Below are 14,919 nucleotides of genomic sequence, written 5' to 3' on the forward strand. Positions count from 1 at the left end.
TGACTGAAATTTTAAAATATTGAAATCATTATAAATCATTCTTATCTGTTTGGCTGAATGCCTTTTATTAATGTCCAGATACTGAAGATATGTTGCTTGAAATATGCCTGCACTGAGATGAATTCGCTAATCCTACATTTACCACTAATTCTTTGTATGTATAGTGGTGTGTTTGTGTGGAAGTAGGTACACATGTGTGTACAGATGCACATGTGTGTGTGTGCATGTGGATAACAGAACATCACCTCATGAATTGCTCTTTGGATACAATCCTCATGAGTTTTGCTTGTTTGTTTCTTTCGTTAGTTTGAAAAGAGGTCTCTCACTCTCCTGGGACTCACCAGCTGAGTTAGACTGGCTGGCCAGCAAGCTCCAAGGAGCCAGCCATCCCTGCCTTCCCAGAACTAGGATTACAAGCATTCACCATCATAACCAGCCTTTGTCACAAGTTCTGGAGATTGAACTCAGACCCTAGGGCTTGTATTTTGGTGCCTAAACTATCTTTCCAAGCACTCTACCACTAACTATTCTTAATATATCAATTATAGTCTTGCAGCTTGAGTTACTTGATGTACCAGTAAATGGGAGTCAGATGCATCCAAGTAGGTGACTAAAGTCCTTTGGAACCATGACACGCTATTGTGTCAATTCCATAACATAGGTATTTGTATATTACCTAAATAAATATTAATTCTACCTAAATAAATATTAATTCTGTCCTCTGGCAAAAATATCAAAGAACACAATAAAGTCTTACATGACTTCTCAACTGTGCTAACAGCCTGTAATTCTCATTGATTCTGAAAGGAGTTCTGCAGATGTGGAAGAAAGACCATAAATAATGTGTGCCTCTATGTAATGAAACCTAAGGGCTGGGAACCAGCCAGACATACCAAGAGTGACTTCACTTAATTTTCATGTTCATACCTGGTACTCAAACTACCTATACCACAACAAATTCCTGATCCAAATTCATCGGTGACAATAATGTGTTCAGAAACTAGAGGTAGAATATTTGTCTACAAAAGGTTAAAGACATAGATACCACAATTAACGTGCAAATCTTTGATGTCTATAGGAAATTGATCGAAGCAGAAATATTTTCTGGGTGTATCAGTCAACTTGCCATTGTTGTAGGAAAATACCTAAGAAAATAAAGTATAAAAGATTTCCTTGGGACAATCAGAGGCAGCCTCTGAGCAGATCGACTCTCCTTGTTCTTGTGCCTTGCTTGGCTCCATCGGGCAACCATGTCTGACAAATGTGATATGCCTGAAATCGAGAAATTGGTAAGTTGAAACTGAAGAAAATAGAAATGCAAGAGAAAAATTCTCTGCTTTCAAAAGAAACAATTGAACAGGAGACACAAGCTGGAGAATTGTAATGAGACGACCACAGCCGATCTGCACTGTACATTCCAGAAGCTTTGTCTTCTTATTTTACTTCTTTTAGCTGGTTAACTTTGTAAGATTCAAAGAGTCAAGTTTAAATGACTGTGCTGCCCCCTTTCACATCAAAGAATCAGAACTACTGACCAGGAAGGCCTCTCCCCTGCCTCTCCCACCCATCTGTAGGTCTGGCTGGCAGGGAGGGAAAAGAACTTGCATGTTGGTGAAGGAAAAAGCTGGTGGGAGGGGATGAAATACAGTGTAAAATTCAAGATGGCCCAAGGTATCCTGCAGGATGTAAAATGCAGTTTAATGCCAAGTACCACTTTTTTGTTCAAATGATTTTAATTATTGGGATGCACAATTTTAAATATGTAAATAAAAAATTTTAAAACCTGGAAAAGAAAGATTTCCTTGGGCTTATAATTCCAGAAGTATAAATCCACAACTGCATGGCTCCATTACTCTTAGAAAAGAAGGAGAATGCATGGTGAAGCAAAGCTACACACCTGATAGCATTAGAAGAGCAGAGAAAGATGAGGGCAGGAATAGCGAGAAGTGGGGGCAGGGCAAGCACAAAACCAGTCTTCAAAGCCCCACCCCCTGAAGCCTACGCCATACAACTAGATTCCACCTTCTAAAGTTCCTCCATCACAAAATAACCCCCCTAGGTATAAAACCACACATGGATTAATAATCTGTGGGGCCAGAGCCATCACAGTCCAATCACCTGTTGATGATAGTCACACCTCTGAGCTCCTTGTAATTAGTCACTCGGTCTTTAATACAAGAGCTTTTGTCTGGTATTCAAGATTGAAACTCTGAGCCTCAGGAACAATGCAGAAGAGGAGGCAGAAAAATCCCAAGAGCCAGACAATCGGGAAATTTGCTGTGAGACTGCATCACTGGGTAATATCAGAACCACACTCATAAAGTATATGTATATGCATATTTTCCTAAATATAACCTACTCGGTCTGTATAATGTAACTTGGGTATACATGTTGTTCAGAGCAGAGTATTTGGGATTGGGAAATCGATCGGAGTGCTCTTCCCTGCGGAAGACTATTTTTCCCGTTCTCAGCACTCCTTCATTGCCTGTAGTTCTTTGGGTAGGTTGAGGCCTCTTAGCCTTTCCTAGAGCTGATCTTACAAAGAACCATGGAGGACAAAGTGTATCAAAAGTGTACCTTCTTGATGGAAAGGGATTAGGTGTTGCATTCTTGAATAAATCACCCAGTGCTTGCAGGTCTGCTCGGGACTCACAGAAAGAACTGAGATCTCCTTTGTACTTCTGAACCAGGAGGCTGCCCTTAGCCTAGGATAATCTTTCAAACAAGGGAGCAGATGTGAGCCAGCATCTTCAGCAGCTCTGGACCAGGCGGACACCCCAGTATATGAAATCCCAACTTGTAGCAACAGCATCTTCGCTAGTTCACCCTTGTTCAGTTCAGTGCACTTGCCTTTTTCACAAATTTACTGCACGGAGGCTTCTCTAAGGCTGAGCTTGGTCAGGTTTTCAGGAAATTTTGCAAGACAATTAGTGGGTTGAACTACTATCCGAGTGTTAAGTGTAGTTCTGAGATATACATCATCTTTCTGCTCCTTCTCGACGGTTCCTCCTTATTTGCATTTTTGTTATATCTTTTACCACTTTCATTGGCATTTACTAATTGCACAAACTAATGGTTTTCATTATGACATTTCATACTCATAAATATATTTTGAACATCTTTCTTCCCTTATTACCACAACATGACCCCCACAATGTTCCCCTTCCTGTATCTCCAAGTACTCCTTCTATTGTTATTATATTGTTTTTTAAGTATCAGCAGCTTCTAGAGAAGACTGCAAGTGAGAGCCATTAGCAAGCAGCTTACCCTTGAGCCAAAAACTGTGGGTACTAACCTAAAAAGGAGAGCTTGGCAGTGGACCAGCAGAGCTGGCTACAGGAAGACCAACAAAAATTGAAAATTGAATCGATTCATATTCAGACCACCCAAATGACTGAGGATTTCTAGGAATTGAGGAAATACTCAGAACAAAAATAAACATCAAATGCTTAAATTTTCAAAAATATAAAAAAATAAGATTAAATCAGTCAAAGTGCTTTAAAAAGTAAATATTCTAAAAATAATAAATTAGTCTTAGAAAATAGAAATGCATGTAATAATTAATACACAAAATTCAGTGAAGCACTTATATGAACCAAGAACATTTCTCAAAAAATACAATAAAAAATTTAAACTAGGAAAGATGAAGCTGGGCTGTGATGGCACATGCCTTTAATCCCAGCACTCAGGAGGCAGAGGCAGACAGATCTCTGTGAGTTCCAGTCCAGACTGGTCTACAAAGTGAGTTCTAGAATAGCCAGAGCTACACAGAGAGAAAGCCTATTTTCAAAAACAAAAATAGGAAAGATGGAACTATGAAAGTTCAGGATATTTTAGCATTTGATATATTTTCAAAAATCACACAAAATAAATGTGAAAAGAAAATAATTCAAGATTTCTTTAATTAAGATATGCCTCCACAAATGAGAGAATCCAGTATATGAGTACTCTATGAAAGGCCCTTTGAGAACACATCATAACAACTATCTACAAGTGCCCAGGACAAAAATTTTCCAGAGAGAAAGGGTACATACAAAAGAATGAGAATTATATTTAGATCCTTCAGTGTTGCAATGGGAGCTAAAACACAAAGGAAAATATCTTTCCATTTTTGAGAGATTGTTTTCAACTTAGAACTCCATATCTAGGTAAACTGTCAGTTAAGGATGAGGGAAAAGTAAAATTTACCCCATTTCATTCATTGGAAAGCTAAGATGTTCTCCAAAGGAGAGGGAAAAGATCTAAGACACATGGCAGTTAACACGCAAAGATTGGTAGGGAAGGGGTGGGATGCCCAGGAGGGGGGATATAAAAGAGAGCAGGAAACTGAGAACAATGTATATGTATTATATACATTTGTAAAATTGTCAAAGAGCAAAGTTAACTACCTTCAAAAAGAAAGACTACCAGACAATGAATGTGAAGGGGAAGGCCGGCATAAGAGCTGTGCAAAGTACCTGAAGTAGACCAGAACTCTAGAATGGATCAGGACAGAGACTCAAAGGGCAAAGTCTCAGAGGGAAAAAATGAATAAATTAGCCTTTTTATAACCAAGTATACTTCAAGAAACCTCTATTATAGCAGAATACACTTTTAGATATATTTAGTACATGTGAAGCTATTCCCCAATGCTTGTTTTAGAAAGTTATGAACACATAACAATGGCTGGCTACCTTCCATGTGTGTAATTACATACTTAAACTACACAGCTGTCTTGTTCTAGTTTAATTTTCCATTACTGAGATAAATAGCATGACCAAAGCAACTTGGAGAAGGAAAAGTTTTAATTCATTGCACCTTAAGGTCTATCATGAAGGAAAGTCAGGGAAGGAACTCAAGGTAGGAACTTGGATGCAGGAACTAAAGCAGGGGCCACGGAAGATCATTTCTTACTGACTTACTCCTGATGGCTTGCTCAGTCTGCTTTCTTATACTACTCAGAACATCTGTCCAGGGTTAATACTGCCCACAGTGAGCTGAGTCCTCCCACATCAATCATTAATCAAGAAAATACTCCCAAGAATTTTCTTAAAGGGCGATCTGATGGAGCCAATTCCTAAATTGTCATTCTTTTTATCCAGATGATTCTGGTTTATGTCAAAATGTTAAAAAAATAATTAACGAGCACATTCCTTAAATGAGACTTTAGGAAAAATTTTGACATTGTGTTGAGAATCCAGAGAACATATTTACTTCTAAACCAAAGAGCTGCTGATCTCATGTACATTGCTTGTTTACAGTGTATCTTGAACAGTGGCTGTAAAGATAATTGTTCTATATCTCATGTGAGGAACTATGATCAGAGTCTTCAACCCATGGACCTGGTGATTTCACAATTTTCTAACATTCTTAAGTTGTTTATGTTTCTACAGAATGGTCTAGCCTTCCCTGAATGACTCAGTTCTCTCATGTGCAAGTTGCAAATGAAAATAGTTAATAACTGTCATTGACCTAAAATATGCCTGGCCACAGAGAACTGTATAATAGTGTCATATAAACAGGTTTTGGACAGATGATAGTTAATAATTCCTGAAATCCAGGCTGATCCTGATGATATGTAATAGAAAAAGAAAATCACAAATGGGAAAAAACACGTTGGTATTATGATAGAACTATGGTAAAAGAAGACAAAAACTAAAACCAGGTGGGTGGTTTAGTTCATATCTAATATCAAGACATGGAAGTCATCTTCATCTGAAATCTAAGAGATAAGACTAATTACCAAGGTAAAATAGAGGACATAGAATGCCAGAAATGTCAAGGCAAGTTGGGAAAGAACCAAAAACCATGGCTGGGTAGAAAACTGTTAGTTTTCTGTTGCTATTTCATCAAATGACCAACACAAATTTATTATCTTGTAGATCTGTAAATCTACATTGAATATGTTTCTGGCTGTCTAAAATTAAGGCATCATCAGGCCAATAGGGTTCTAGAGTCTCTAAGGAATAATTCACTGCCTTGTCTTTTCCAGTTAAAATAGACTGACTGCATCATTCGGTCCATGAAGCCCTTTCAGAAAGCAAGTGAAGAAGCATCTCTCTGTCTGTTGTCCACTTCTGAAATCTCTCACTCTAATTACACTTTTACATCATGCCCATTGAGTTAACCTAGGATAAAAATCCCTATCTTAATATTAAAGCTCAATGTTTTGTTTTTACTACATAAAGTAACATGTTTTCAATGACGAAGACCATTACTCTTCCTACCACCATATCCAAGCATTAAAAATTATAAAGATGGTCAAGTCATAAATAAATAAGTATGGTAGCAAACAGGAGAATGTCTTCATTCTAATATATTCTGAACTATTGAAGGCTATCCCTATGTATAGTTGCTTTTATCCTGATAATCTGAAAATGTCCTTGTTTATCAGAATATCTTTTATGAGATAAAGAGGTGAATGACCAGCAAATAGATACATGCTAGAATATATGTATCTTATGAATGTAAGGTTCTTAGAATGCGAGAATCTTAATTAAGTTGTAAGAAATTGTTTTAACACTTTGCTTGAAGAAGAACTATTGGCCAGTTGTTTTTCTGAAAAGCAAAGTAGAAAAAGGGATTGGTCTACTTTGTTATAGGAGAGTGTGAGCATTTTTGCATGGGTTTTTTATCTATTAAGAAATCTAAGTGAGGCCACGTTCTACCTGTTAAGCAACTATTTAAAAGGGGAAGCTTTAGGTCTGTGCTGCGTGGGTGTGCTGCTTCTTAGTTCACGGACTCAATGTGCTCCAGTCAAAACTGAGGAAGTATAATTCACAACTTCTACCAGAAACACCCGATGAAATTTCTTCCTGGCTTTTGCACAGTGGTGGCAATGGCTGTAATCCAAAACATAAACAAAAACTCATATGGAAGCAACAAACACACTTAAAATAAAACTTATATTATTCCCCAGTCCAAAGAACTTCTTAGTCTACGACTTCATAGTTTATTTATACTACTGAGTAACTCTACCCAGTGAATACAAAGCACAGATGAGTACAAAAGGCTGCATTTACATAGTCTAATGATTCCCATATATGGATACTAGATGTGCATGCCAAGAAACTTGGCAGTTCCTTTTTGGAAATTGACATTAATGAAAGGGTGGCAAGTGAAGAGCGTACATAGTCAGTTTTATGATAACCCAGACATTTATATACTCATCTCCAGGAAATCAAGCCATTCCTTCTCCATTACCCATATACTATAAACCAACATAAAATAATGGGCAAGCTGCCACAAGTGAGATTTTCTAAAAATATTCTAATGATGCAAATAGAACCACAGTAGCAAGCCCTACTAATCCAATGTGAGAGCTGAAGGAAATGGCACAAGTCTTAAACCCCTTGCCTTGTACGTCTTGCTCTAGGGACTTGACACAATATGGTAAGCCAGAAACCAAAAAGAATCAATTTGTCCTGCCACTAGAATTACAGGTTCTTCTGGGCCTTGGTGTTGAGTTGAGACTTCTACTAATAGACACTATCTCTGGTTAAACTTAAAACTTATGATAACTTCCCCTACCACCCAGATAAGCTTCTTTACTGCACCAATACACCAAATGCAAGATGAAACTAAATTTGAAATTCTCATTGAATTTCCCTCTTCCTTGCCAAGATCTAAAGAGTTGATAATGTGCAGTAGAAGGAAAAAGATACACATGTTGACTCTTAACTTGTCCTAACAAATCAAGTTTCCACCTGATTCCTCAAGTTATACTCCTTGAGTCATGAATAATTCAGCATCCCAAGAATCCTTTGTCCAGTGCTTTATATTGCTTGTTAAGTGTTCCAGTCAAACTGACCCTGATTCTCCAGCCAGTTTTCAGAAAAGATCTGGATAACATCAGGAACTCAGTCTGATTTGGGCACAGCATCCCACCCCAATGGACTCTCTTTTTGATGGCAGAGCAGTTGCTTCAATGTATTGTATTGCTTAATGCTTACAGTTGCTGGGAGAGCCAGGCGGTGGTGGCACACACCTTTAATCCCAGCACTCGGGAGGCAGAGGCAGGCGGATCTCTGTGAGTTCGAGAACAGCCTGGTCTACAAGAGCTAGTTCCAGGACAGGCTCCAAAACCACAGAGAAACCCAGTCTCGAAAAAAACAAACAAACAAACAAACAAACAAACAAAAAAAAACAATTGCTGGGAGATTGTTATTTTAAATGAATTCTATAATTTTATTTCTCTACCTCATTTATATGTTGAGCTTAATAACTCAATCTGATTCTTTTTTTTTTTTTGGTTATCCTTATCTTTATCTTTTTTTTTATTAATATTTCCACCTGCTCCCCGTTTCCCATTTCCCTCCCCTCCTCCCAAATATTACCTCCTTCCCCCACTCCCCTCCCCCTATCCCCACTCCTCTTCTCCACCCCCCACACCATTCCCCCTCCCTTTCGATACTGAAGAGCAGTCAAAATTCTCTGCCCTGCGGGAAGACGAAGGTCTTCTATCTACGTCCAGGAAGGTGAGCGTCTAAACAGGCTAAGCTCCCACAAAGCCAGTTCATGTATTAGGATCGAAACCTAGTGCCATTGTCCTTGGCTTCTCATCAGCCTTCATTGTCCGCCATGCTCAGAGAGTCCAGTTTCAACCCATGATTCTTAATGGCATCAATCTGTATGACTCAATGACATCAGGAACTGAATCTCTTTAGTACCAGTCATTCCCTTCCCAGATAAGAGTAAATAAAAATTTCTAAATGATCCCCAATGAGTTTCTATTACAAATATGTACATGATATTGATCTTTGGATGAGATGCTTTGCTTGACTTTCAGTAAGGACTCCTTTTCACCAGATTCCATTACATATCAACATTGTGTCTGTTTATTTAGTTCAGATAAAAGTATTGGCACATTGCACTGAGTCAAACCAACTAAGACATATCTCCTTGGGACTAAGGTATCTAGAATCGTTAAGCCATCACCACACACTTTAGAAATGTTTCCTCTGGGATCAGTGCTATAGAGAAGAAAATGTCTGCAAAATAAGAAATGGAGAAAAACTCAACTCCAGGATTACATATTTTCTCCAGCCACAACTCTATATGTTCTCTCCCACAGAACTAAGTTTTTTCTAGCATTAAAGAACTATTGCATAGTTAGTTCCTTTCGTCATGTCCCAAGTTGGAAAACAGTAATTAAACTACACTAAGTATAGCTAATGAGAATAAAATGAGACAAAACACATGAAAATATTTTGAGAGGCCTCAGGTAATATCTGTATTTATGGAAAAGCAATGTTCGGATTTGTGGTCACCCTATTATGGCAGGGTTTTTTTTTTTTCTCACAGGATTTCCCAGCTTAGATATTTCATTGCACCCACTCTGTGAGAAGTCCCTTGGCAGGCTGGCAGAGTATGGGTTGTTTTTTCTTTTAAATCAATAACCTTAGGAGGAGAAAATAAATATAATATCCACCTTTCAGAATCTGAAAAGACACATTATCAAGTCAAAGCATGGCATAGTTACACTGGTGCAGAGACACGGCTAATAGATCCACAATACCACTCCTATGCCTAAGGCTCAAGGAACATTATGAAGAAGAGCTGGAAGATTGTAAGAGTCAGAGGGCTAGTATGTCTGTCTCAAGATAGTGTCTTCTATAAAGGACAGGGCCAGGGTGCCATAAAATTCTAACAGTATTGTCATCTACATGAGACCAACACACAAGGACACCATCTGACAGCACTAAAAGGATGGGGTAAATTTCACAAGGCTCCAACCTCTAAATGAAGAGCCACAGATTAAATAATGGCTGCTTAGAAAAGAAGAATCAGTCTTCTCCAGGAACAAGGCCCATGATAGGCTATCCAGTCCCAAGTGGTCAATTCGAAACACACACACACATACACACACACAAAAGCAAAGCAGGTTGCAATTACATATACATATGTATATTTACATATCTAATAATTAAAGAAGAAACATTTATAAATTAGAGGTGGAGGTAAGGGGAGGATGGGAGGGAAATGATATAAATACAGGACACACATATGAAGTTTTCAAAAGATAAATTAAATGTTTTAAAAGAAATCTACTTAATTTTAATGATACAGAAGTTCTGGAACACAAATGGATATAAAATACATTTCTGAATAACATCTCTTGATATGCCAGAAATGGAATTGCACAGAATATCATCATTATCCAGAGGGAATCGAAAATTTGATGTTCATCTCAATGAAGCACTCATTATAGCAGGTTAGGTCCATCTCCTCTTCAGTCCCTAAATTCTTGCTTATAACTAACAACATAAAAGGAGAAACTTTTACTTTATGAGTAAACCCACTCACAATGGTTTTATCTTTTAAAACTATGACCCCTCATTTCAATTTCCAGACCCCCCTAAAATGCCCATATTAAGAACTAAAAATGAATGTCTCAAATACTCACTATTTACTATTTTTAGACCTATGCCTATATTTTGTTTTCCATTCATAGAATAAAGAACACCCCATTCCAGAATTTTTTAAATGGGTACCGTGCAGAGGTTCAAAAGGAAACAAGTCACCAAATATGTATTAGTCCTGTTGATGTTGTGCCAATGTTTTGACTTCCACAGTTTCTGGGTTTCAAGGAGTTTGTGTTCTTCGTAACTGTACCAGTTAGGAATGTTATCATCTTCAAAAGAAAAGAAAGGAAAAATATACAAATTAAGACAAAACTATTATTCAGTTATGCAAAGATATCATCAGGTGTCCCCACAATGAAGAATAGTCCTTAGTCACAGAGAAAGTGCGGAGTGGAGGGTCTCCTCTCTTCCTGAACAGTGTTCTTACTGACCCGACGCAATCCCGGTGCCCACCTGAGACTATGCAACAGGTCCAGCCCAGACAATCAAATAAAAATGGAATTCTGACAGGATGTTCAACAAAAGGCCAATTAAATTAAAAACTCAATAAACTAATAAAATATAATGCAGAGGTAAATGAATTTTTTTCTTTTTTTTTATTAATTAATTTATTTAATTATTAAAGATTTCTGCCTCTTCCCCGCCACCACCTCCCATTCCCCCCTCCCCTAATCAAGTCTTCCTCCCTCCTCAGCCCAAAGAGCAAGCAGGTTTCCCTGCCCTGTGGGAAGTCCAAGGACCACCCACCTCCATCCAGGTCTATTAAGGTGAGCATCCAAACTACCTGGGCTCCCACAAAGCCATTACGTGCAATAGGATCAAGAACCCATTGCCATTGTTTATGAGTTCTCAGTAGTCCTCATTGTCCACTATGTTCAGTGAGACCGGTTTTGTCCCATGCTTTTTCAGACCCCAGCCAGCTGGCCTTGGTGAGTTCCTGATAGAACATCCCCATTGTCTCAGTGTGTGGGTGCACCCCTCGCGGTCCTGAGTTCCTTGCTCGTGCTCTCTCCTTCTGCTCCTCCTTTGGATCGTGAGACTTCAGTCCAGTGCTCCAATGTTGGTCTCTGTCTCTGTCTTCTTTCATTGCCTGATGAAGGTATGAATTTTTTTAAAAAAAAAGATGAAACCAAAAGAAAGTAACTCCAACTCCTTTTGTAAAATCTAATAGAAGCAAAACCAGGGTTTCATGGTATCTACCTTTTTCCACAACCATTGGATTAATTAATTGATATAGTGTGCACGCACATAACACACACTAAAATTATTCATTAAGGAAAGTCTAGAAGGCTTCTCATATTTTAAGTAGATTCCAAGACAGCACATAGCAAAACAGAGCTCTATGTCCTTTTTGCATGGAAGATTCTGACCTTTTCACTTTTGATGAACAGCAGCAGCAGCAGCTGCTGTACCCCCAGTACACTGCCCCACAGGAGAATTCCCATCCAGAAAGTTATTGAAGAATCAGAAAAGGTCGTAAGTACTTCAGAAGACACTTGTTACAGAGAAGGTAAGATCTAGAGAAAGGTTCCCAAGCCTTAACAAAATTCAAGTAGTTTATTATGCTGTAATTTAGTCCGAAGTAAAAATGGCAGTCAGGATTAGGGTTGTAGCCCAGTGGTAGACAGCTTGCATAACATGTGCGGGGCCTTGGTTTTAACTCTAATTATCACAGAAGGGGGAGCAATACAATTTTCTTAATCAAATTAATAAAACAGTACAGCACTTGGATGAGGGAAGAGTTTACAGTGAGATTAGAATAGGTTCCTAAGTCATAAGGCAGATTTATCTGGCTCTCAAGTACGTCTGGTACAGTGGGGAGACTTTTCAGAGCACAGGCATCTATATGATGCCATTATATTTCTCTCAGCTGAAGAAGTACCATGTGACTCCAAGGAAAAGAGTTACAAAACCAGCGGCTTTGTCTGGGAGACTTCTGCCAAGCTGTGAAACTCAGAAAGGCAATGCTCTTTGTTACGTGACAGTGGCAGAGCCTCACCTTTTAGGATTCTGAGCCTTGAATACAGATGAAGTTCACTGCTTGGATGCATCCCCTTGTAGCGAACCTTAGGATGGTGGATTATAAACCTATGCCAATGTCTAAAATCCAACCTGTGTGTCATTGAATGTTGCTTGACATCATAGGCAAGCGGTTTGTAGGGTATCCACAGACCAGATGTACGAAGTGTGCATGCATATCACGACAGAAACCTTAAAGGGTGTGTGGCTAAGCATCTTCATTTGATACTGATGGAAACTGTTTTCAAACATGGTTATAATTCTACTACCACATTTTCATTACCAAGGCAAGACCTGAGCTGCAGATTTTCTATCTCGTTATCGGGGGCTGTTTACAAAGCCGGTGGGATCTTGAGGAGGTCATCTGTGGGATTTCCCATGTCAGTCAGCTCTCTTGTCTGAGCCAACAAGAAAATAGTGACTCATAAAATCCAGCAGCGTTTAGGAATAAATGAGAAGTGTGCTTTTCTTCTGTGCAGTAAATGCATTTCTGATCTTTGCAAATAAAAGTCTATCTTAAATACCTAGGAAAGCTGAAAGTTTAAGGGCCTTACCGACCAGATTCACATTTGTCGGTGCTTAGCACAGACATGATAGATAGAAAGCAAATTTCTGTCCTTCAAATAGACAGATTTGTTTCCAGAACAAAAAAAAAAAAAAAAAAAAAAAAACCTGTCTGCGATCCTAGCTTATACCCAAAACCAGTCTCATCTGCATTTTAAGCACTTAGGAGTGACAGGAGTTATCAAAGTTTGAAATTCACCAAGGGAAATCTATGCACATAACTGAAAGTCAGCTATGTGAGAACGCGGACGTGGATATGCAGCTTTTAGAGCCACATTCCATTGTTTTCCAACCAGAAATCCTGGAAAAGTAAAGGAGCTCATACATATTGGAGGATAACTTAGCCGGGCTCCTCTGGCCCATGGAGTAGACACCCTTGCATTAAGCTTGTGTAAGCACCATGTCCTGCTTGTGGCTCAGAGCAGTCTCACCTTTCCACCTCCTTCTTGCAACTACACAGGGCACAATAACAGAGCTGGAGCAACCGCTGTTTCTGCCACCTTGCTCAAGGCTCCGTAGCTACAAAACACAGGTATGTTGTTTTCTCTCTAAGTGTGCAGTGTCTCAGGACACAAGGCTACACATAGGTACATATTCATCGGTAAAGTTACAGTAAATAACTAGTATTCAAGAAAAATAAAGCGCTAGTAACTCTTCAAAAAGTCTTCAGTGACTCTGTATGGTCTACAAAGCAGTTTAAACAAATGATGTAACATTGAAGGCCTTCCACCCACTGATCTCATCACCGCTTCATACTACTTAACATCGTTGTTCTAGTACACAGCCTGCTCCAAAATCCTGATAGCTAGTTCACTGTGTTCTGAATATGTATGCCTTTTTCAGATCGGAAGACACCACACACACACACACACACACACACACACTTGTGTGGAAAACAATACTGTCCAATGCCTTCTATCCCTGCTACTTGCTAAGGCTCAGCTAAATGCTGCCTTGTCCCTGCAATCTCTACTACTCAGTTGCCAGGATCGCATGCTTTTACCTCTCTCTGTGGCAACAAATCTGCACTCTCATTTTCCTTTGCTTTAAATACCTCACACTCCCAGATACCCAGTCCTCAGATGTGTGTGTGTGTGTGTATATATATGATTAATCATAAATTATCCTCACATACAACATGTTGGAAAAGATTTACATTCACCAAGGACTTGCAGATATGGTAATCATGTGTACCTGTTAGTACGTCCACACCATGGCAATTTCAGGATATTTAGCCTGTTGCTGTTAGATCCTTTTTCTTTCACCAAGGGTCCCATTTCAAGCCTCAGTCCCCTTGGAGAGATTCTAGGAAAAGCACTCTGAGAGAATGCCCTGAGATCCATTCCTGGATTCACAACTTGTTGTCCACATCTGCTACTGAATCAGATTCGGGCAAGTGCGAACTGGAGAAATGAACTAATCGTTGGCACCATCCAAACAAAATGAAAGGAGCGCCTCTGCTCTGTTGGCTGGATATTCAGGTTCAAAATAATGGGGTAACAGCAAAAAGGGGGAGCGCAAACTCCAGTCTGCAGCTGTATATCACCTTATGTGCTCCTCTTGTCCCCCCCCCCACCTTCTTTCTCACAACTACGCGATGGAACTGGAATGTGTGAGGGGCATTAAAGGATTATTTTCTATAATCCTCTGAAAATATTTGCTAACTCATTTTACCACCCAGACCCTCTTAGAGTCCTTTTTTTTGTTTTGTTTTCTCAGAATACATTTTCTTACGATGTTAAAGACTCTTAAGAAGTGACGCCATGCCTCTAAAATCATATTTGGTTTCATGGCTCAGCCCCAGAACAGATAATGTCGTCTTGATCCTAGTTCTGGTAACAAAGGTTATTTGCTTCATAGACTTTACTAAAAAGATTTGAACACAGCCTTAAAAGATACAGGATCTATGGAGAAAAAACTGAATTTAAAAAAGTAAAAAGAGGTAACAAACACCAAACGGACAAACGAGTTCGTGTGAAAGTTTTAGCTTTCT

The sequence above is a fragment of the Chionomys nivalis genome, chromosome 3, assembly GCF_950005125.1.
Source record: "Chionomys nivalis chromosome 3, mChiNiv1.1, whole genome shotgun sequence".
NCBI classification, from domain to species: domain Eukaryota; kingdom Metazoa; phylum Chordata; class Mammalia; order Rodentia; family Cricetidae; genus Chionomys; species Chionomys nivalis.